This window comes from Acinonyx jubatus, chromosome C1 (genome assembly GCF_027475565.1).
Source record: "Acinonyx jubatus isolate Ajub_Pintada_27869175 chromosome C1, VMU_Ajub_asm_v1.0, whole genome shotgun sequence".
Classification (NCBI taxonomy): Eukaryota; Metazoa; Chordata; class Mammalia; order Carnivora; family Felidae; genus Acinonyx; species Acinonyx jubatus.
In genome coordinates, this window is record NC_069381.1 from 20,326,463 (window position 1) to 20,350,446 (window position 23,984).

General features: G+C 39.8%; 1 protein-coding gene across 2 annotated transcripts in view; it reads right to left on the minus strand.

Moving 5' to 3' along the window:
* The window catches only part of WASF2 (WASP family member 2), a 72,536-nt gene extending 48,768 nt beyond the window's left edge, over positions 1 to 23,768 (minus strand). Inside the window, exon 1 of one of the 2 annotated variants that reach the window (XM_015075066.3) lies at positions 23,573 to 23,768. The gene's annotated coding sequence lies outside the window, so the exon portion shown is untranslated. Of the gene's footprint in view, positions 1 to 23,265; positions 23,504 to 23,572 lie in introns of those variants that run through there. The other variant, XM_027059947.2, reaches the window with a different exon arrangement.
* Positions 23,769 to 23,984: the final 216 nt, after the last annotated feature.

The window sequence follows — 23,984 nt, forward strand, 5'->3', positions numbered from 1 at the left end:
GAGTCACACATTCTATCAACTGAGCCAGCTAGGTGCTCCAATACCTAAGTTTTAGAAAATGTTGTCCCAATAATGCTCTTTATAGGAATTTTTTTCCCCTCAACCCAGGATCTCTATCCAGAATCGTGGGCAGGTTTCCTAATCTCTTTGTATATCAGTTTTCCCATATGTAAAATGGTAGATAATATGACCTACCTCATGGGAGTATTGGAAGAAATGAAGGAGTAAATATATACAAAGACTTCAAAACAGTCACTGGCATTCAGTACAGGTGTTAGCTGCTTTTAGGGAATGACAGACTCTACATAAGGTAGAATTATGCCAGATAATAGAAATAACTCTCTCTCTCTCTCTCTCTCTCTCTCTCTTTTCTAATGTTTATTTACTGAGAGAGACAGCAAGAGAGCACAGGGGAGGGGCAGAAAGAGAGAGGGAGACAGAATCTGAAGCAAGCTCCAGGCTCTGAGCTGTCAGCATAGAACCTGATGTGGGGCTTGAACTCATGGACCGTGAGATCATTACCTGATTAGCTGAAGTCGCTTAATGGACTGCGCCACCCAGGTGCCCCAATAACTCTTTTTTAATAAAGATATCTTCAGATTTTAATTTATTTATTTTGAGAGAGGGGGTGGGCAGCAAGAGAGAGAGAGAACTCCAAGCAGGCTCTGCACAGTGTGGAGCCCAATGCAGGGCTCGAACCCACAAACCACAAGATCATAGCCAGAGTCAGACACTTAACCAACCAAGCCACCCAGGTGCCCTAGAAATAAAAATAACTCTTTAAACACCATACTTTCTGGAGTCATTTTAATGAAAAACTCTATAAAATATACTGTGCATATCCAGTATTTCCTAAACAGAATATACTAAATATAATTTAACCTTTTCTTGGTAACTCAGGGCCTTCACATTAGCGGTGGTACTATGCTATGAAACCATGATGCTGTCAGAGGCTCCTGAGGTGTGAGGGCTATATGCCTCAGTAGTAAAATGGCTAAAGTTCTGGACAGACATCTTGAATCTCCTCCTTCTGCTGTCATGCTTCTGATCATTAGTATGTATTAGTACCTCTATTCTATATTATTCTAATAATGCTTATGGTCATATAAAACTTCTAGCTAAAAAAGCATTTTCATATCATCTCTCATTAATTCAATAAATATCTGCTTTATCAGTTAAATAGCTGATTTGAATCTTACAAGAAATCTGTAATGTAAAAAGAACACTCCCGATTTAATTACCTCATTATAGATGAATAAACTAAGGCTCAGAGAGGTCAAGTGACTTACTTTGGGCCACAGAACCAAGAGGCAACATAGCCAGCCCTCACACACCTGGATCCTCTGTCCTTCAACATACACAATTATCTCTGAGTGAGGCCCTAGGGTGATGCTACTTTTGAGGTAAAATGAACAAGCTTTCTGAAAGCTCTTTGCCATTCAAAAGCACTTTTAGCTTACTTTTAAATACAAGGAGCTATGTTCTGGTTGGCTGAAACTGCCAGATGTCTGACTTTCAGATGTTCTTCCTCTGCACTTTCTCAATATTCTTTGTAAAATTTTCTGAACTTATGGCAATCCTTTATTAATATAGACTCCACACATTGGTAACTTGAGATAAATTCACACCTGAAATAAAGTTTACCTCTGCACTCTAATAAAGAAAAGACTGGGTAAGAAAACAGTATAAATAAGATTGCAGGGAGAAATGTTTAATGAGCTGTTTTTAAGCATTTCAGGAGTCTAATTTACATACAATTAAAGTTAAATTGCACATCATTCTCAGCTATTCATTAAACCAGGTACAGGGACCTCTACCTACCAAAATAACCTGGTAACACTATTAGCCTAGTTTCAGCTATTCAAAGTAACAGCTGCACCTAAAGAAAAACAACACACAACACTCTCACTAGGATTTACTCCAATTAGTCCAAATTAATGAGATTTGATTGTACCTCCAATGATGACCCACAAAACCTATCTTCCCCTGACAACCTAGAGTAGGAGCTCAAATGCAGTTAAACCATCAGTCCTAAAAACTAGGTACAGGAAACAAGACAGGAAATGGCCATGGTATAGAGCTAAGAGCCAGCAGGCTAGGGTTCTAGGCCAGATTATGCTGCTAAACCTGTGTGACCCTGGTTCAATAACTCTACTTCTTTAGCCTTCAGTTTCCTCATTTACCAATGAAGGAGTCAATAATGTGGTCACTGAAAAGATCCACAGTTCAGGGGCACCTGGGTGGCTCAGTCGGTTAAGCGTCTGACTTCAGCTCAGGTCATGATCTCACAGTCCGTGAGTTCGAGCCCCGCGATGGGCTCTGTGCTGCCAGCTCAGATTCTGTGTCTCTCTCTCTCTCTCTCTCTGCCCCTCCCCTGTTCACGCTGTGTCTCAAAAATACACTAAAAAAAAAAAAAAAAAAAAAAGATCCACAGCCCTTTGGCTAAAGGGCAGGAAATGTACAAGACAAGTCTGGAACATCTTATACTAGAAAGCAAGAAACACTAATCAACGACTACTGCAGTAATGTCAAAAGAAGTCAGAAGCCAATGTGAAGAGGCACTCACAGATCCAAAATGGAACAAACTGAACATCAATAAAAATAACTACAATGGATTAAAATATATCAAATATGTTAAAACATCTAATGAAATAAAAGATCTAGGTAATTATTATCCATGACCACTCACAACACAAAGTTACATCTTTACTGAACATTTGAAATGTAGCTCATCTGAATTGATATGTGCTGTAGGTGTAAAATGCACACTGAGTCACAAAGATTTAGTATAAAAAATTGTAAAATATCTTATTAATACTCCTTATATTAATTACATGTTGAAATAACAGTTTACAACTACCGGGTTAATAAAAAATATTATTAAAATGAATTTCACTTGTTTCTTCTCGCCTTTTTAATGTACCTATTAGAAAATTTAAATTTAGGGGCTCCTGGATTGCTCAGTCAGTTACACATCCAGCTCTTGGTTTTGGCTCAGGTCATGATCTTGCAGTTTGTGAGTCCAAGCCCTGTGTCAGGCTCTGTGCTGACAGCTCAGAGACTGAAGCCTATTTCCGATTCTGTGTCTCCCTCTCTCTCTGCCCCATTCCCACTCTGTCTCTCTCTCTCTCAAAAATGAATAAACTTAAAAAAATAAATAAATAAGGGGCACCTAGGTGGTTCAGTCAGGTAAGCGTCCAACTTCAGTTTAGGTCATGATCTCACAGTTTATGAGTTCAAGCCCTGCATTAGGCTCTGTGCTGACAGCTCAGAGCCTGCAGCCTGCTTTGGATTCTGTCTCCCTTTCTCTCTGCCCCTCCCCTGCTCATGCTCTGCCTCTGTCTCTCAAAAAATAAATTAAAAACTTTTTCTAAAAATAAGTAAACTTCAAAAAAGAGGAAAATTTAAATTTAAGGCTTGAGTATTTCTATTAGACGATGATGCTGTAGATCTAATACAAGGGATAGAGGAACATCTATCAGAATGCATGCATCAGAAGCAGGTTCTGTGCTGATAGCAAAGAGTCCAACATGAAGCTCGAACTCAGGAACCATGAGATCATGACCTGAGCCGAAGTCAGACGTTTAACTGAGTCATCACGTGCCCCAATGGAACATAAATGGATTGTAGAAATTCAATTAGCAAAATCCAGAATGGGGGAAAGAAAAAAGTACGAAATAACTTGCTTTCTTCAACAACAACAAATCTATACAAGAAAAAAGATGCAAGAGGACCTATAGATTAAAAGAGATTTAGGAGCCATATAAACCAAATCAATATATGGACCTTTTTTTTGGAACCTGATTTCGAATACACCAAATGTTTAGAGAGAAAAGGGAGCAGGGAAGAAGGGAGAAAGAAACAGAAAGTAATTGTGCAAATTTGAACATTAATGGAATATCTGATGATCTACTTTTTTTTTTTTTTTAAGAGTACTTATCTTTTATCTCAGAGCTATATACTGAAGTGAAATGATATGATGTCTGGGATTTGCTTCAAAAGAATCCAATGAGGGGGTACCTGGGTGGCTCAGTTGTTTGAGCGTCCAACTTGATTTCAGCTCAGGTCATGATCCCAGGGTTGTGGGATCAAGCCCCACGTTGGACTCCGCTGTGCTGAGCATGGAGCCTGCTTAAGACTTTCTCTCTCTTCCTCTGCCCCTCTCCCCGGCCTGCCCTTTCTGTCCCTTAAGAAACAAAAGACTCCAATGAGGATGAGAGAGTAGGCAGTGGTACAGATGAAATGAGACTGACCATGGGTTGATAGTTGTTGAAGCTGAGCAACAGGTTCATTATCTCATCCTCTCTAAATGTATATATGCTTGAAATTTCCCACCCTCCAAAATTTTTTTTTACTGAGAGAAAAGTTTATATACGTTTATCTAAAAGTTTTTCAATCCATAAAAATCTATGAAAATAAATTATGAGGTTGACTAGCACCTCAAGGTCATTAAATCTAATTTTCTGCCTCTAGGAACATTATCTTCAATATTATGTCACTCAACACCTATTTACTGAGTAACTACTAAGTGAAATGGCCCTAGCATTGTAGATACATAGAGATACAAGAAATAGTTTCTATGTAAGGAGTTCATTTAGGAGAGATGAGAAAAGTACACAAAAATAAAACAAAAAATGATGAAGTTATGGTTTTACTTCTGGTTAAGTAAATCACAGAAGCACCACAGAGGAGCGTCATCTAACTGGACATTAAAAATAGGCAGGGTTTGGATATGCAGGGACAAGGAATATTATATCTGAAGTAGACAATGTAAGCAGAGTCACATAAGCAGAAAATAATGAGACATCTCTGGGGAATGAAAAGGAGTACATTATTGCAAAAGTAGTGGGAAGCAAGGCTGGAAAGACAAGTTGGGCCAGATCACAGAATCTTAAACAGGCTGAGTTTGTACTCTAGTCAATAAGTAATGAGAGTCACACAACTGGAGTTACAGATTACAGAATATTTAGGAAGATGCTATGCATCTCACTTAAGGAGAGTAGAAGATAATAGAGCTGGAGATGGAGACTGGAAGTAGGAACAACAGTCATGGAAAAGGTAACAAAGGATATGAACTTGAGTAGTGGGAGAAAAAAAAAAAACAGGGAGAAACCTAAGAGTCTTGGCATGAAAAGAGGGAGTTCAGGGGAGCCAATGGTAACTGAGGCCTTACATCTGGATGAATTTGGAAAATAGTGGAGCCAATGCTTGGTATGTTGGCAGACCTATAACCAGCCCTGAAATATGCTGAATAAATGACTGAGTGAATGAATAAATAGAAATATGCAAGTCAGGATAAAGGGCAGCAAGTCAGGGGATATGGAGGTGAGGAATGAGCAGAAGATAAGCTTAGCCTTCTCATTTTAACCTATGAGGAAGTCAAGGTCCCGAATGAAAATGCTGCCCAGGTGTGCTAAACATCTTTCTTAGAGAAGCAAAGCTTCCATCATCAAAATCTGTATAATGGGTATAAAATCTATCCTTAAAACCTGTAAGCATGTCTCCCGAGCAAGGAGGAGACAAGCTATACCAAACTGACTACAGTTCCCAAAAGCAAACAGTCCATGAAAACCTGGAGATGCAGAAGAGATACCCTAGTGGAATGATCCAGTAGGAATTCTGGGATTGGGGTTCAGAGGTGGAAATACAGATTTGGGAGTTTTACTACATGGAGATTTGTAAATTAAAGAAAGACATGTGACAGTAGATGACCTCCCAATACAAAAGTGTAAACAGAGCAACAAGGTCAGAGGACAGCATAGATACTGGCAAAGAAGGAAACATCACGAAGGCAAAAGGAGAACCAGAACAATGCTTTCCCATAAAAGCTAAGAGAAGAGTTTCCAGAAGGAAGGTATGCTCAATCCTTCTGCTCTTCCTTGACCCACGTATCTAATCCATCAAGTCCTATCAGCTCTACCTCCAAAATATATATTAAATACGTCTACTTCTCTCCATTTCTTTTTTCTTTTACCAACCTAGTTTAAGTCTTCATTATTAGTTGGACTTCCACAATAGACTTCTATAATCCACTGCAATCAGTTTCTGCCCCCAGGTAATTCATTTTCTTTGCAGCAATTGGATTAATCTTTTAAAAATGGAAATCAGTGGTGCCCGGGTGGCTCAGTTGGTTAAGCATCCGTCTTCAGCTCAGGTCATGATCTCACCTTTCGGGAGTTCAAGACCCATATCAGGCACTCTGCTTAAAGATACTGCAGTGTGACAATGCTAATATAATTATGTTACAGGGGTACTTGGCTGTCTCAGTTGGTAGCGCGTATGACTCCTAATCTTGGGGTTAAGTTCGAGCCCCACACTGGGTATAGAGATTACTTAAAAATAAAATCTTAGGGTGCCTGGGTGGCTTAGTCGGTTAAATGTCTGATTTTGGCTCAGGTCATGGTCTCACAGTTTCTGAGTCTGAACCCCTTGTGGGGCTCTGTGCTGAGAGCTAAGAGCCTGGAGCCTGCTTCAGATACTGTCTCCCTCTCTCTCTGCCCCTCCCCCACTCACACTGTGTGTGTCTCTCTCTCAAATATAAATAAACATTAAAAAAAATTTTTTTTTTAATTTTAAAGGGCACCTGGGTGGCTCAGTTGTTTGAATGTCCAACTTCAGCTTATGTCATGACCTTGTGGTTCATGGGTTCCAGCCCTTCATGGGACTGTGTGTTGACAGCTCAGAGCCTGGAGCCTGCTTTGGATTCTGTGTCTCCCTCTCTCTCTGCACCTCCCCCACTTGCACTGTCTTTCTCTCTCTCTCTCTCAAAACTAAATAAGCATTAAAAAAATAAAAATAAATCTTAAAATTATGTTTCAATCGGGGAATACTTGTATTTTAGAGATATATGCTGAAATATTTACAAATGATACTATGTCTGAGATCTGCTTCAAAAGTAATAAGGACAAACACATCTGAACCTATTCTATGAGGCAAGTACTACTGATATCAAAACCAGAAAGACTTTCCCCTCTAAGATCAGGAACAAGACTATGATATCGTCTTATCACTTCTATTCAACAGTGTCCTAGAGGTTCTAGCCAGGTCAATCAGACAAGAAAAAAGAAATAAAATTGTAAAGGAAAAATTGGAAATTATTTGCAGATGACATGATCTTGTATACAGAAAATGCTAAGTTACACACACACACACACACACACACACACACACAAACTGCTAGAATCAAGGTAGCAAAATATAAGATCAATATACAAAAATGAACTCTATCTCTATACACTAGCAATGAAGAATCCAAAAATGAAATTAAGAAAATAATTTCATTTACAATAGCATCAAAAAGAATAAAATACTTAGGGGTGCCTGGGTGGCTCAGTTGGTTAAGCATCTGACTTCGGCTCAGGTCATGATCTCACGGTTCATGAGTTTGAGGCTGGCATCGAGTGAGCTCAAGCCCACTTCAGGTGAGTTTGAGCCCCGCTTTGGGCTCCGTGCTGACAGCATGGAACCTGCGTGGAATTCTCTCTCTCTCCCTCCCTCTGCCCCTCGCTCACCTGCACCCTCTCTAACTAAAATACAATACAACGCAATACAATACAATAACTTAGGAAAAATACAAATAGAAAAAATTACTTTCAGGGGTGCCTGGGTGGTTCGGTCGGTTGAGCATCCGACCTCAGCTCGGGTCACGATCTCGCAGTCTGTGGGTTCGAGCCCCGCATCTGGATCTGTGCTGACAGCTCAGAGCCTGGAGCCTGCTTCGGATTCTGTCTCTCCCTCTCTCTCTGCCCCTCCCACACTCATGCTCTGTCTCTCTCTCTCTCTCTCTCTCTCTGTCAAAAATAAACATTAAAAAAAATTTTTTTTAAAGAAAAAAATACTTTCAGGTGCACTCACGTTATACTGTTTGTCACAAGAAGCAAGCTTTAAACCGTTAATTAACACTGTGTGACCAAATAACAGTGCTTGAGGATTAACCTAGAAATGCACAAATATGATGTAAACACCAAATTTTTAAAATTGTATCCTTTTCAAGAATTCTATTAAATATTAAATGCTATTAAAGGGCACCTGGGTGGCTCAGTCAGTTAGGTGTCCAACTTCGGCTCAGGTCACGGTCTCAAGTTTCATGAGTTTGAGTCTCGTATAGGGCTCAGGCTGACAGTGCGGAGCCTGATTGAGATTCTTTCTCTGCCCCTCCCCCACTCACTCTGTCTCTCTCAAAATGAATTAACTTAAAAATTTTTTCAAAAAAAAAAAAGAACTTTTGTGCTTTAAAGGGCATGAACAAAGAAAGTGAAAACAACCCACAGAAATGAGAGGAAACATTTGCAAATCATATCTGATAAGGAATTTGTATCCACAGTATACAAAAAACTGTTACAACTCAATAATAAAAGAACAACCCAATTTGAGAATGGGCAAAACATTTACACAGACATTCTCCAAAGAAGGTATACAAATAGCCAAAAACATTAAAAGATGCTCACCATCATTAGTCATTATGAAAAGGCAAATCAAAACATGAGATATCACTTCACACTCACCAATATGGCTATAACCAAAAAGGTAAGTAAGAAATATTGGTGAGGATGTGGAAAAATTGGAATCATACACTGCTGGCAGAAATGTAAAATGTGTAGCCACTTTGGAAAACAATCTGGCAGTTTCTCAAACACAGAGTTATCACATGGCCCAGCAAACCCCCTCACACGTATATACTCAAGAGAACTGAAAACACATGTCCACACAAAAATTCTGTACATGAATGTTAAAACACCATTATTCATAACAGTCAAATAGACAATCCAAATGTCCACCAACTGATGAATAGATAAATAAATGTGGTCCATCCATCCATACAATGGAATACTATTCAGCCATAAAAGGAATGAAGTACTGGCACATGCTACAACACAAATGAACCTTGAAAATATTATGCTAAGTGAGAGTAGCCAAACACAAAAGACTATATATTGTATGACTGAATTTAGATGAAATGTCCAAAACAAGCAAATCCACAGAGACAGAAAGTAGATTAATAGTTGCCTAGGAGGGAGGAGGGAGGTATGGAGCATATCTGCTATCTCTTTGGGGGTGATTAAAATGTTCTAAAATTAAATAGTGACGATGGTTCTACAACTTTGTGAAAATATTAAAAAAACACTGAACTGCACACTTTAAATTTAGGGTAAATTGTCTGGCATGTAAATTATATCTCATTTTTTTAAATCAAAAAGAAATGTCTATACAAAGACTTGTACACAAATGCTACAGCAGCTTTATTTTTAATAGCCCCAAACTGGAACAACTCAAATGTCCATCAACAGGTGAGTGGATAAACAAACTGGTATATTTACACAATCAATCATTATTTGGCAACTACTGATACTTGCAACATGGATGAATCTCAAAATAATCATCCTGAATGCAAGATGTCAAACTTCCATGTCCCAGTGAGCACATACTCCATATTTCCATTTATGTAACATTCTAAAAGATACAAACTAGGGGCGCCTGGGTGGCTCAATCAGTTGGGTGTCCAACTCGATTTCTTGATTTCAGCTCAGGTCATGATCCCAGGGTTGTGGGATCAAGAGCCAAGTCAGACTCCATGCGTGGCATGGAGCCTGCTTGGAATTGTCTCTCTCCCTCTGCCCCTCTCCCCCACTTGGCACACGTGCTCTCTCTCTCTCTCTCTCAAATTTAAAAAATTTTGAAAATTAAAAAAAATAAAAGATACAAACTAATTTATAGTGATAAAAAGCAGATCAGTGGTTGCTGATGAAGGGGGTGGGAGCCAGGCAGTGGGGCAGGAGGAAGTGATCACAAAGGGGCAGAAGGAAACATTGAGGGGTGATGGAAATGTTTATTTTCTTGACTATGGTGTGGTTTCCCGGGTACATGCATGAGTCAGAACTAAAATTTTACATTTTAAATATATGTGGTTAATTGTAGGTCAATAATATTTCAATAAACTGTTGTAAAAATAAAACAAAAGCACTATTAATTCAAGTATTTAAATTGCTGAAGTTTTATACGTCAGATAATAATTTTTTGTTGTTGTTTTATTTACTTTGAGAGACAGCACGCACAGAGAGGGAGAAAGAGAATTCCAAGCAAGTTCTGCACTGTCATCATGGAGCCCCACATGGAGCTCAAACTCACAAACTGTGAGATCATGACCTGAGCCGAAATCAAGAGTTGGAAGCTCAACCGACAGAGCCATCCAAGCACCAATAACTTTTTTTTAAATTTCTTTTATTTTTAAGTAATCTCTACAAACAATATATATTGGGCTTGAACTCACAACACTCAGATCAAGGGCTGCATACTCTACCAACTGAACCAGCAAGGCACCCCAATAATTTTTTTTTTTTTATTTTATTTAAGTAGACTCTACCCTCAACATGGGGCTCAAACTCATGACCCCAAGATCAACAGTGGCATGTTCCAAAACAAAAACAAAACTGGGGCGCTGGGGTGGCTCGTTGGTTAAGCATTTGACTCTTGATCTCAGTGTCGAATTTAAACCCCATGTTGGGCTTTGTGCAGGGTGTGAAGCCTACTTGAAAAAAACAAAACAAAACAAAACAAAAACAACAAAAAAGAGTAGCATGCTCTAGCAGCTGTCTCAGTCTATAGAGCATGTGACTCTTGATCTTGGGCTCATGAGTTCCAGTCCCAGGTTGGGTATAGAGATTACTTAACAAATTAAAAACAAACAAACAAACAAACAAAACAACAACAAACAAACAAAACCAAAGGAGTCCCCCAGGGATTGATGCTGAAACCTATCCCAAGTAACATTTTTAGAAATTACCTAGAAAAAAACATCTAGTGAAATCTTCCCTGTTGGCAGATAAATCTACAACAGTAGCTAGAAGTATGGTGGCACAAAGTTATGTGTTAAGAAATGTGGAAAATAGCTTCCATGTAGACAAAAATAAGGTAATGCAGTAATGGAAAAATAGTCCAAACTATAATTATCAGAAGATGAGCTCTAAAGCTACCTGTTACAATATAAGAAAAGGATTTCAGAGTCTCTGGTCTTATCCTGAACACAGCTACCAAAAAAAAAAAAAAAAAAAAAAAAAAAAAAAAAAAAAAAAAAAAAGGCAACAAAATGCTGGCTGTTATTCTGAAAGCTTTGGAAACACAGAACACATTATCCTGCCCTTGTACAAACCGAAGTGTATCTGTACCCAGAATAGAATGTGCAGTTGTGGTCATCACTGCACAAAAAAGGTAAAACAGAGAAGGCATATAAAGGTATCCAAAAAGACCAAAGGACAGAGGAGCTTCTGTATGCTTACAGGTTTTTTATATAATATAAATAGATAGACAACACTTTTCTTTTAAAATTTTTTAAACATTTATTTATTTTTGAGGGAGACAGAGATCGAGCAAGCAGAGGAGGGGCACAGAGAGAGGGAGACACAGAATCTGAAGCAGGCTTCAGACCCTCATGCGGGGCTAGAACTCACAAACCATGAGATCATGACCTGAGCCGAAGCCGGATGCTCAATTCAGGAGCCACCAACTTGAGCCAAAGTCAAATGCTTAACCAACTCAATTAAAGTGCCCCAACAGACAACACTTTAATATTAAAAAAAGGGGGTGTGACAGGGTAAACACAGATTCACATCAAATCCTAGAAATTATAAAGCAGTTATAAGTCTAAAGAAACAATAAAGTGTATTAAATTATTTTGTAAGTCCAAATTTTAAAATCAGAAAGACAGAAGTTGGGGTGCCTGGGTGGCTCAGTTGGTTAAGCATTTGACTTTGGCTCAAGTCATGACTTCAGGGTTTGTGAGCTCAAAATCTGCATCAGGCTCTGCAATGACAGTGTGAAACCTGCCTGGGATTCTTTCTCTCTTTCTGCCCCTACCCCCATTCACATGCACAGTCTCTCTCTCTTTCAAAATAAATATGCCCCCTCCCCAAAAAAAGGCAAAAAAGGTAAAGAGGAAGGCTTTGTATTTGGGGTGTTTTTTTGTTTTTGTTTTTACTTCATTGCAAAAATTTCTTTTATTTTTTAATTTTATTTTTTAAATTTTATATATATATATATATATATTTTTTTTTTTTTAATTTACATCCAAATTAGGTAGCATACAGTGCAACAATGATTTCAGGAATAGATTCCTTAGTGCCCCTTACCCATTTAGCCCATCCCCCCACCCACAACCCCTCCAGCAACCCTTAGTTTGTTCTCCATATTTATGAGTCTCTTCTGTTTTGTCCCCCTCCTTGTTTTTATATTATTTTCCCCTTCCCTTATGTTCATCTGTTTTGTCTCTTAAAGTCCTCATATGAGTGAAGTCATATGATTTGTGTCTTTCTCTGACTAATTTCACTTAGCATAATACCCTCCAGTTCCATCCACGTAGTTGCAAATGGCAAGATTTCATGCTTTTTGATTGCTAAGTAATACTCCACTGTGAGTGTGTGTGTGTGTGTGTGTGTGTGTGTGTGTATACCACATCTTCTTTATCCATTCATCCATCAATGGACATTTGGGCTCTTTCCATACTTTGGCTATTGTTGATAGTGCATCCAGAAACATGGGGGTGCATGTGTCCCTTTGAAACAGCACACCTCTATCGCCTGGATAAATGCCTAGTAGTGCAATTGCGGGGTCGTAGGGTAGTTCTATTTTTAGTTCTTTGAGGAACCTCCATGCTGTTTTCCAGAGTGGCTGCACCAGCTTGCATTCGCAAAAAAGAGGAAGGTTTTGAATACTAGTACCAGTAGGCTTACCTGTGTGACCAAGGACATAATAATTTCTTCCAACCTCACTTTTCCCATCTGTAAATAACAACTAATTTGAAGGACTGCTGTGAGGAGGAATGTGCACAATGCCTGGCACATAGTTTGTATACACTTACTACCCAGCAGCTATTTGCTTTTATTAGGACCAATAAAAAAGTAATAGTTTACTATGCAATCAAGCATATAAAGTAATAAAACTCATTACTCAGATGGGGTGGACAGGATATAAGAAAAAGTAATTCAGATAGTCTAGATAAATGCATAGGTAACATTTCCATAAGAAATTTCTAAGATGGGGTGCCTGGGTGGCTCAGTTGGTTAAGCATCCAGCTTCGGCTCAGATCATGATCTTGTAGTTCATGGGTTCAAGCCCTGCAGTGGGCTCTGTGCTGACAGCTCAGAGCCTGGAGCCTGCTTCAGATTGTGTGTCTCCCTCTCTCTGCCACTCCCCTGCTCGCACTTTGTCTCTCTCTCTCAAAAATAAACAAATGTTAAAAAAAAATTTTAAATAAACTTCTAAGAGAAATTATGAATTTGGGGCAACATAGTCCTAAATTTTGAAGCTGACATTTTCATCCCTTTCCCACAAGCAGAATTCAAGGTTAGATAGATGATGTACCCAACTAAATATGCCATTTCCTAATTTGTAACAACAACTGTTAACATTTATGGAGCATTGGACTAAGTAATGATGTCATTTAATCCTTCTAATACTCTTTGAGATATGCTCTATATTTTACAGAAAAATTAGATATATTATAGATATATTATATATTAGATATATTATATTATATTAGATAATATAACTTATCTCAAGGTCTCCATTTAACACATGACAAAACTGAGGCTGAATCACTGCCCAAGACGGCATACAGAACCAGTAGGTGAAGGAGCCTACAACTGAACTCAGATGGACTGACTCCAGAATCTTCACTCACAACCATACAACTATTCTGTCTCCTACTCTGCAAGAAATGTTGGGTGTTGGATATATAAGAATGAGGTGAATGGTGGAGTGCACAGGAAATCTTAAAAAATGATGCCTGATGAGGCCAACTCAGCCGAGATCACTGCCAGCAAGATATTTAAATTTAGGATGGCCAAAAACATGAACGCTGAAACAAAAAAAACTGATTAACATGGATGTGGCAAACCTATGGAAAAAGGCAAGCCTAAATATCCCTAAACTATGGTCTTAGCTATGGTAAACAAAATGCACAGAAAGAGGAAGATACGCCAAAATGCTAACTGGTAAGATCACAGATGAGTCTTATTCTGTGCTTCATACTTTTGAATTTGGCAATTCTTTAAAATTTTTTTACAAAGAGCACTCATTCTTTTCATAATTGGAAAAAGGCAGAAATAAAAATAAATCTGACAAAACTTTCACTCTTTATTCACTTCTGATTGTGTAATTTATTGCAATGAGCATGTACTACTTTTGTAATTTCAAAGAGATCTTAAAAAGAAATAAATCTAGGATATTAGAAAAGAGAAATAAATTACATGCAAATGCTAAAGCAAAAAAACAAAAAGTCAGGAGAGGATGTGATATAAGTGTAAGCAAATTAGAAGCTGCAGTTTGTTGGAAAGAACTCTAGATATGCATCAAAAAAGACTTGGGTTCATACCAATATACACGTCAACATGAATGAATCTCAAAAACCATATTGAACAAGGGTGCCTGGGTGGCTCAGTCAGTTAAGCGTCGGACTTTGGCTCAAGTCCAGATCTCATGGTTCGTGAGTTCAAGCCCTGCATTGGGCTCCTCACTGACGGTGCAGCTTGAACCCTCTCAATCTCTCTCTCTCTCTCCTTCCCTCCCTCCCTCCCTCCCCCCTCCCTCTGCCCCCCTCAAAATAAATACATAGACTTGTAAAAAAAAAAAAAAAATCCTTTATATTGAACAGAAGAATTCAGACACAAGAGTGCACATGCTATGAGTCAAGAACAGGCAAAATTAATTTGTAAGAATAGAAATCAAAACAGTGGTTGCCTCTAAGACAGTAGGGACTGACTGAAAGGATATGTGGTTATGGAAATGTTCTATCTCTTGGTTACACATGTGTTTACATTTGTCAAAATGCATCTAATTACATACTTGGATTTCTGTCCATTTCACAGTATGTAAACTGCACCATTAAAAAACTCTCATTAAGGGGCACCTGGATGGCTTAGTCAGTTGAGCGTCCAACTTGTTGTTGTTTATTTATTTTGAGAGAGAGAATAAGCACAAGTGGAGGTAGGGCAGAGAGGGAGAGAGAGGGAGAGAGAGAATCCCAACGTGGGGCTCTATCTCACCAACCACGAGAGCATGACCTGAGCTGCTATCAAGAGTCCGACACTTAACCAATTGAGCCACCCAGGCGCCCCAAGTGTCCAACTCATGCTTTCAGCTTGGGTCATGATCCCAAGGTCATGGGATTGAGCTGGCATCGGGCAATGCTCTGAGCATGGAGCCTGCGTAAGAGTCTCTGTCTCCCTCTGCCCCTTCCTCACTCGCATGTACACACATGCATACTCTCTCTCTCAAAATAAATAAAAATGAAAAAAAAATCTCATTAAAAAGTAAAGGACAAGGGGCTGGGAGGAGAGGCAAAATGGGTGAAGGGGAGTGGGAGGTATAGGCATCTAGTTACAGAATGATAAGTCATGGGGATGAAAGGTACAACATAAGGAAGATAGTAAATGGTATTGCAATAGCCCTGTTACAATGACAGAAGGTAAACTATACTTGTGGTGAGCACAGAATTGTCAAATCACTATGTTGTACAACTGAAACCAATGTAACATTGTGTGTCATCTATACTTCAAATAGATGGGGCTGGGATAAAGGGTAGAGTACAATGAGGGGGCAGGGAGGAGACAGTGTTCAATCTCAAATCTGCTATTTATTAGTTGAGTGACTTTAAGTTGCTCTTCTGAACTTGTTTACCTGTAAAATGTAGCTATTAACATAATATAACTTATCTCAAGTGCTGGGAAGTGACTATAATGGAATATATCAAAGTGGGAATACTGTGCTTTGCAAATTATTCATTGCAAATGAATGCTGAAGGAGTTTTAAAAGTAATGAAGGGGGCATGGGGCACTTGGGTGGCTCAGGAAGTTGAGCTTCGGATCTCATGGTTTGTGAGTTCGAGCCCCACACTGAGCTCTGTGCTCACTGTGCAGACTCTGCTTGGGAATCTCTCTCCTTCTCTTTCTCCTCCCCCCTCCCCCCCCCAAAATAAATAAATAAACTTTTTAAAAAAGTAAAGAAGGGGGCAAATACGTTTCTACAGAGAAGGGGTCTTATACTTCTTATAATTCCACAGATGACCTTGGTATCAGGAATACTGTTCTTTAGATACTATCAGTATTCTACAAAGGGAAATGTACTTACAGTTCTTAATTTGTGAAAGAAAAGGAACATCTATGTGCATGACCTAAGGCCTCCTTCTACACAGTTAAACACAATTTCTCAAGATGTGATTTGAGAAAGCTTTTTAGACTGAGTACTTGCTAGAACAATGGCATAATCAGGGGAGACAAAGGTCTCAATTTTGAATACTTGAAAGTAAAAGGATTGTTCTTGTTATTTTACTATGTCAACTACAAAGTTGAAGGGTCACCATAAGCCACATCATATTTATGTGTGTACATATGTATGTGTGCATATACATACACATATTTACCTAAACTGGAACTAAGCTGAACCACTGCTACTTTTCAAAAGGGCTTCTATATTCTAAAAATAAGAGACTTACTTCTGTTCAACTGGAATTAATCTTACAACTAAGAGAGTATGCCTCAGACTCCCATATTTTACCAGAAAAGAAAAGCAGCTTGAAAAGTAATATCACAGGCTAAGTTTAATAGCCTCTCCCATCAATTTCAAACTATTTTTCTTTATTAGTATGTAATCATAAAGAGCACATTTTCCTGAGATATTTCTATATCTGAACATTATTTCCTCTGCAAGCATTCAACAATTCTTGTTTCTATTCTTCTCTTTCCTAATTCAATTCTGTTTGGTTTCTAAGTTAAGAAGTGTGTTTCATTTGCATAAATGGTAACTATTCTGAGATACCATTCATAACTATACATTTGAATTCTCCAGAGTACCATTCACAACTTCAAATGGAACAGGAAAAAACACTCATTCAACATCACTTTAATGGTGACTAAGACATGAATGATTATAATGTTATATTGTAGAGGGTTGGCCAAAGGAGAGTGAAGTCCCCAAATGTTACTACTGACTTGTAATCACTTTATGAATGCCCCAAGGGACCAAGAACCATTGCCTTGACCAATCTAGCTATTACAAAAAATACTGAGCTTAGAAAAACACATCCATTAGTTAAACATGTTTTTTTAGAGTTATAAAGTAACTATGCAGGGACATCAAAAGATATCTTAGCCATAAAGCTCAAAAAGTATCAAAGAAGAATCCTAAACAAGTCCTGGAAAGTTCTCTATAAAACCAATGCTGATTTTTCTTTAGGTATTAAACTTTTCAGCTATGAGCTTTTCTGAGAAAGTCTTTTACGCAAGGTGGTAATATTCTAATAGTTCTTTACTCCATCTTATCAGTGGTAGAAACTAAATTTACATAAATCTGCATAAATAATGCAGTTATCTGTACTGCTCTAATATATTTAAACCAAATAAAATAAAATTGAACAGAAAAAAAAAATGAGGCTATTTTAAGGTTGTCACCTGGTTTCCCTGATTTTTCTTTCTTATCCAAAAGTCATAGACAAGAGACTGTGTAACTAGAAAAAATGAATAAAAGGAGAGTGTAGACCTCTCAGAACATCTATATTTACTTCTCTCTATGATTCCACCACTTCTACCCTTGATATAGTAGTTCTCAACAGGGGCAATTGTGCCCCTCAGGAGACATTTCACAATATCTGGAGACATTTTTGGTTATCAGAGCTAGTGAGAAGAGGGTGCTAATGGGTAGTGAGGAAAGACCAGGGATGCTGCTAAACATCCCACAAAGCACAGGACAGCCCTCCAAAATGACAGAATTATCCAGCCCAAAATGTCAACAGTACCCAAGGCTGAGAAACCCTACCCTAAGGCCTAAGAAAGACCTACCTCTCAGAAGACATTCAATAAATAAATATTTGCTGATCTGAACTGAAAAGACTATGAATTGGAAGAAAGTGAAGCTACAAGAATGAAATAGAAGACAGAGGCCACGGTTTAAGCATTATTAGCATCTACGCCTTTACTGCGTATTGGGCATCAGCCTAATAAAAATGAACAATTCAGGGGCGCCTGGATGGCTGAGTCAGTTAAGTGTCTGACTTCGGCTCAGGTCATGATCTCATGGTTCGTGGGTTCGAGCCCCGCATCGGGCTCTGTGCTGACAGCTCAGAGCTTGGAGCCTGCTTGGGATTCTCTCTCTCTCAAATAAACATTAAGAAAAAAAAAAAAAAAAAGAAAATTCAGTCCTGTTCTTAAGGAGCTCATGGACAGGCAGGGAGAAGAGTTTTGTAATTTGTCTAATATCAGATTTGACAATCTGATAAATGTTTTGACAAAGGAGAAAACATATAAAGGAGTCACTCAATTTTTCCTGGGAAGGCTTCATGGAAGAGATGACATCTTAGCTCAGTTCAGAAGGAAGAGTAGGAAGTATCTTATTTCACAGCATATAAGCCTCTTTCCAAACAAAGAGCCATTCATTTCTTCAGTCAACAAAAAAGCTATCGAACGCTAATTATGTTCCATACATTGTGTTATGTGTTGGAGACCCAGTCAAATTACAACCTTTCATTTTTTCTCTTGGCATCCCTGGTGCCCAGCAGCCCACCTCCCTTACCCAAACCCCAAACAATTATTGCATTTTCTACCTGTCTTCAGTTTAGCAACTGTCATCTTAATCAATCATACTCAGTAAGGCCACTACCCAAGAAATAAACAAAACTTTCAGTTGCCCGTATCCCATCCTGCCTAAGTCACAAAATCAGGGTGGTGATGTGGCAGAGTAACTAGCAATGAACTGACTATGGGTCCAGATCTGCCAACTGTGTCAGTTTCTTGGAAAGCGATTTTACTTTATGAAAAAATCTGGGTCCTCTTCCACCCCATCCAATGCATGCCAGGAGCCCTAGCAAAGTAACCAACATAAATTTATTGAGCACCTACAATGTGCTGAAGTCAATGGTTCTCAACCTTGGTTGTGTTCCGACATCAGAGCTCCCAACCCAGATATGAATATGTTTTAATGGTAAATTCTAATGCAAAACAAGTTTGATGCACTACAGAATACAAAAGAAGTACAAGTCACAGTTCCTGTCTTGAAGAGCTTATCCACAATCACAACAGAGTAATTTAGAATAGGATATTAGTCCACCAGTTGTAATCCTTTTACAATACTAGCAGTGCTTATGAAATAGAAAAAACTGGGGTAGTCAGGAAAAGAACTGCTCCTACTGCCTAGTCCAGTCATACACCGAATCTACCTGCAACTCCTGATACACTGTTCTGCACCCATTCACTCTCCCAGACAGTGAAAGTACCATTCTCAGGAACTATGGAGAGACCCCAAGTAGAAAGATGAATGAAGACCACAAAACAGCAGGCTACGGGATATCCTGATGGCCAGATTCTCTCAAAATTTTTTAAGTAGGCTTCATGCCCAGAGCAGAGCCCAAACACAGGGCCCAAACTCATGACGCTGAGATCAAGACCTGAGCTGAGATCAGGAGTGGGATGCTAAACTAACTGAGCCACCCACGCGCCCCATGGAGCTGCTTTTAAAGAGAAGAAATAATTCTTTAACCTCCAACAACACCAGTCCACCTCACTTTATAGCTGAAGCACCCAGGAAGAGTAAAGAATAGAGTTTTTATAATTTGTTCCTAGAGGTCCTTGGCCATTTAAAGAAATCATCCAAATTCATAAGGCTGGTAAATTCAAATTTCTCATATAGCACATGCTTAAAATAAAAATATTCTAAATTTTTTTAAATATTCTAAATTAAAAATAGATTTTAGTAAACTCCTTACCAGGATGTTCAAATTGTGGAAGCTTCAAAAATAAAAAATAAGAAATACTGTTAAGTAAACTCTACTCCCAAAGTAGGGCTTGAACTCACACCCCCAAGAGTCACATGCTCTCCACTGAGGCAGCCGGACTCCCGAAAAAATAAAAAATTTTCTGTCAGTAGAGTATGTGACTCTTGATCTTGAAGTCATGAATTCAAGCCCTGTGTTGGATGCAGAACTTACTTAAAAAAAAAAAAAAAATTTTTTTTTTCTTAACCTAAATCCTACTCAGCATCCTACCCAGCAGTGATAACCTCATATTAAAGACTATCCTGAAGAGAGCATGAACTTTACATTCTGCAAATATGAATATAAATATCCTCACTTGATTAGTCTTTCTCTGAATTACACAGAAAAAAGGTACGAGTCTCTCTTTTTTTAAAGTTTATTTATTTATTTATTTTCAGAAAGAGAGAGAATGCACATGCAGGGGAGAGGCAGAGAGAGAATCCCAAGCAGGCACCACACTGCCAGCGCAGAACCCAACCTGGGGCTCAAACTCATACCAAACTGTGAGATCATGACCTGAGCCGAAATCTAGTTGGGACGCTCAACCAACTGAGCCACCCAGGTGCCCCAAAGGTACAGTTCTCTTAACTGCTACACAAAAACTAATGAGCACAACACCCTATAGATTACGCTTCAAGTTCGGCTCAGGTCATGATGTCAGGGTTGTGACATTGAGCCCATCATCGGGCTCTGAGTTGGGCATGAAGCCTGCTTAAGATTCTCTCTCTCCCTCTGTTTTGTGCTCTCTCTCTCTCTCAAAAAAAAAAAAAAAAGAGGGTTAGGGTGTCATTCAAACATCTAAACCAGGGATCAATGAGGGTTTTAAAAGGTAAATCTTGGTACTTAAGGAAAAATGTACATTGGCATATAGTAAGTAGAATAAGAATATTACATGAAAAAAGCATACAAACAAAAATTGTCTTCCATGTAGTACTGTTTTTAGGACCCATGGCTTTGAAATTAGTTTGGTTTACAATACTTTTCCTTGTAATTATCCTCCTCATCTTATAAATTTTATCCATACAGGTCCACAATCCCTTAACTTCAATTCCAAAATCTAAAAGGCTGTAAAAACAAGTTTGTCATTATCCATTTGGTGGTAAAATCTGACATGAAATGACATGAACCTATTTATACTATTTACTTATACCAGTACATTTCACTACAGAAATGGTAATGTGTTTGATTACAAAGTACTGCCCCAGACCTCTCTGGGATGTTACATAACACACAGTACATGTACCATATTCCTTTCCTAAAATCCCCAAAATTCTAAATTTAAAAAAAATCTGGCCGCAAGAATTTTTTTCAAGTGTATTGATTTGAGAGAGAGAGAGAGAGAGAGAGAGAGAGAGAGAGAGAAAGAACATGCAAGCAGGGAAGGGACAGAGACAGAGGGAGAGAGAATCCCAAGCAGACTCCTCACTGTCAGGAGAGCCCTAAGCGGTGAGATCATGACCTGAGCCAAAATCAAGAGTAGGACACCTAGCCAAATGAGCTATCAGGCACCCCCAGGAACTTTTTTTTGGCCCCAAGATACTATGGACTGACATGCTAATTTAGGACTAAGTCTTATACAGAACATATAACTAATACAGAAAATGAAGGTAGATCTTCACGTACAATAAATTCACTGCCTTAACAACACCTATTCACACATACACAATCCTGTAAAACAAAGCATTAAAAATACTTTCAACAAATGTCAAAACTTGAACACACCATTACGTGTTTTCTCAAGTGGTGGTGATATTTACATCATCCAGTATCTAGTTCAATTCTTCTTAGACTGAAATTAAACTGCAATTAGTAATTAAGTTGGGTAAAAGAATCATCCACTGATAACGTACTCAGTAAAATGTTCTGATTTTTAAGAAATTTATCTCAGAGGGTTTCAGATTTAAAATTATTTCATTCTAGAATACAATTTCTCAACTTTGAACAAATTACAATTGACTTTTTCTGTGAGAGCAGCTCCTTGGGCAGGGGCAGCAACAGGAACAGCTCTTAAGGATATCTGAACTGGAAGAAGAGTTTCACAGATCTTTCCTTCCTTCCTCCTTCAGTTGCTGCTTTTCTGGTTTTAGAATTTCAAACAAAGAAATACATATTGGCTCCACTGCTAAGAAACGCCCTCTTTCTCAGCAACTTCCTCTTCCAATTTTCTTCCCTACCATTGACACAGAGAACAATACACACTGCCGGTCCTACCATTTTGATTAACCAAGAGCTGAAGCATGGAAAAATTAAGGGCTACAATTTATAGTATCTAACTACCAGTCTCTCACTCCAGGTCCACAGTCTTCACTCACCTAGAAGTTATCTAACAGAGAACACACAGAAAGGAAGGAACATTATGTTTCACGAGAGGCGGGCTACTGAAACTTTCATTCCAGGAATCCAAAGAAATTTGAACAAACAGGAAATTTCTCTTATCCCAAGAAAATTTAGCCTTCTTAGTCAAAAAGGAGAAAAAATTACCTGGCTGGCACTACCCTGAACCAAGAACCAAGTCTATACACCAACAGTTGGTGAACTTCTACAGGCCACCCAGTCAGGATTCAAACTGAGTTCTTTGGGATTCTCAAACACTTCAAAACGACTTTTACCATTTAGAAATTGAGTTTAGAAACTCACAGACTGAAGAAAGGGAATGTACTTATAATTAGCCATCCAGGGATCAAGACCCAGCCTGTCTCCAAGCCAGAAGTCAATTGAAGTGTCTGGGACCAGACCCCTCCCCCTATTTGTGACAGAGCAAACTTCTTTTTAAGTGGACAATGACTTCCCCCTTGCCCAGCGATTCTCAAAGACAATACCTTACGGTTGATAAGCTCTGTACCTTACCGCGTGACCTTGGACAAGTTACTTAATTCCTCCGAAACTTAGTTTCCTATGTGTAAACTCTCAACAGTGGCTGTAAAAATTAAATAACATAAGCCTAAACAAGGGCTGGCACATAGTAGGAGCGCCATACATGCTCTCGGCCCTACTCCTAACCCTCCTGAATTCTTTTGGGCCTAAATTTCACTCATTGCCCCAAGAGGTTCCAAGGATGCCTTCCTCTCCTCTGATGCTATGGAACACCAGTGTGTAAAATTGCACCATCTCTGAGGCTCTAGGATCCTGGAGCACCAAGACAGCCGGACTCCACCTTATCATCGTGTGGGGTCCATCCAGAGACTTCGTGGAAGAGCCCCTTCAGTCAACTCTCCTCTCTACCGTGCAGAACCATCCCGTGCGTGCGCGCGCACACGCACGCACACACACACACACTCCTCTCTTCAACTTAGGCCAGGGGTCTCAAAGAGCGCCTCAATTCTTTCATAGCCGGAAGATGGAAACCGAAGCTCCGCCCGGGGAAGAACTTGCCCAAGATATCAGACATCTGAGATCCAACTCATGTACAACTGCCTGCAAAGCCTTCGTTTTACAAATAGGTAAACTGAGGCCCAGAGAAGAAAGTGACTTGCCCAAGGTGACACAGCGAGTCGGTGGCAGCGCCAGATCAGGCTGGGGGCACTTTCGCAGCCTCACAGATTCGCGGGCCCCTCAAAGTCTCCGAGGGGATCGCCAGGACACCTCCTCCCTGGGGAGGGGACTGAAGAGGAAGACGCTACCCGCGCTGACCGCTCGCCCGGCCACTGCCGGTCCGCGGCAAGAGGCACGCCATCCACTCCCTCAGGACCCTGCGAGGCTCGGGGCGGGGAGGTGGGGGGAGGGTGGCGGCCCGGCCCGGCGCCTCACGGCGGGGCCCGACCGCGGGGACTTGTTGCTCACCTGGTGTCGCGCGGCCGCCCTCAGCGACAGAGGGCCCGGCCAGCCGCCCTTCTCCGCGCGGGGTCCGTTCCCGCTGGCCGCCTCCCGGGACGCCACACAGCCAGACCCCCCTCAGCGCTCTACGCCCCCAGCCGCGCTCGCCCGGCCCGCGTCCGCCATTACGCGATTCCCCGCCCTGGGACGCAGCCCCACCCCGCCAGCGGCCCTGATTGGCTCTCTGCCCCACCCTGCTGGGGCTTCCGGGCATTCCATTGGCCTGAGTGGAGTGCCAGTTAAATAGATACGCAAAAGACGTACTCAAGGGTACCTTCTGGGGAGCTCCACCCGAGCTACTTCCGCAATCGGAGTAAACAGCGGGGGAGCAAACCAAGTGGAGTAGGGGTGGAGATGAAACTGAATCAACTCCTAAATT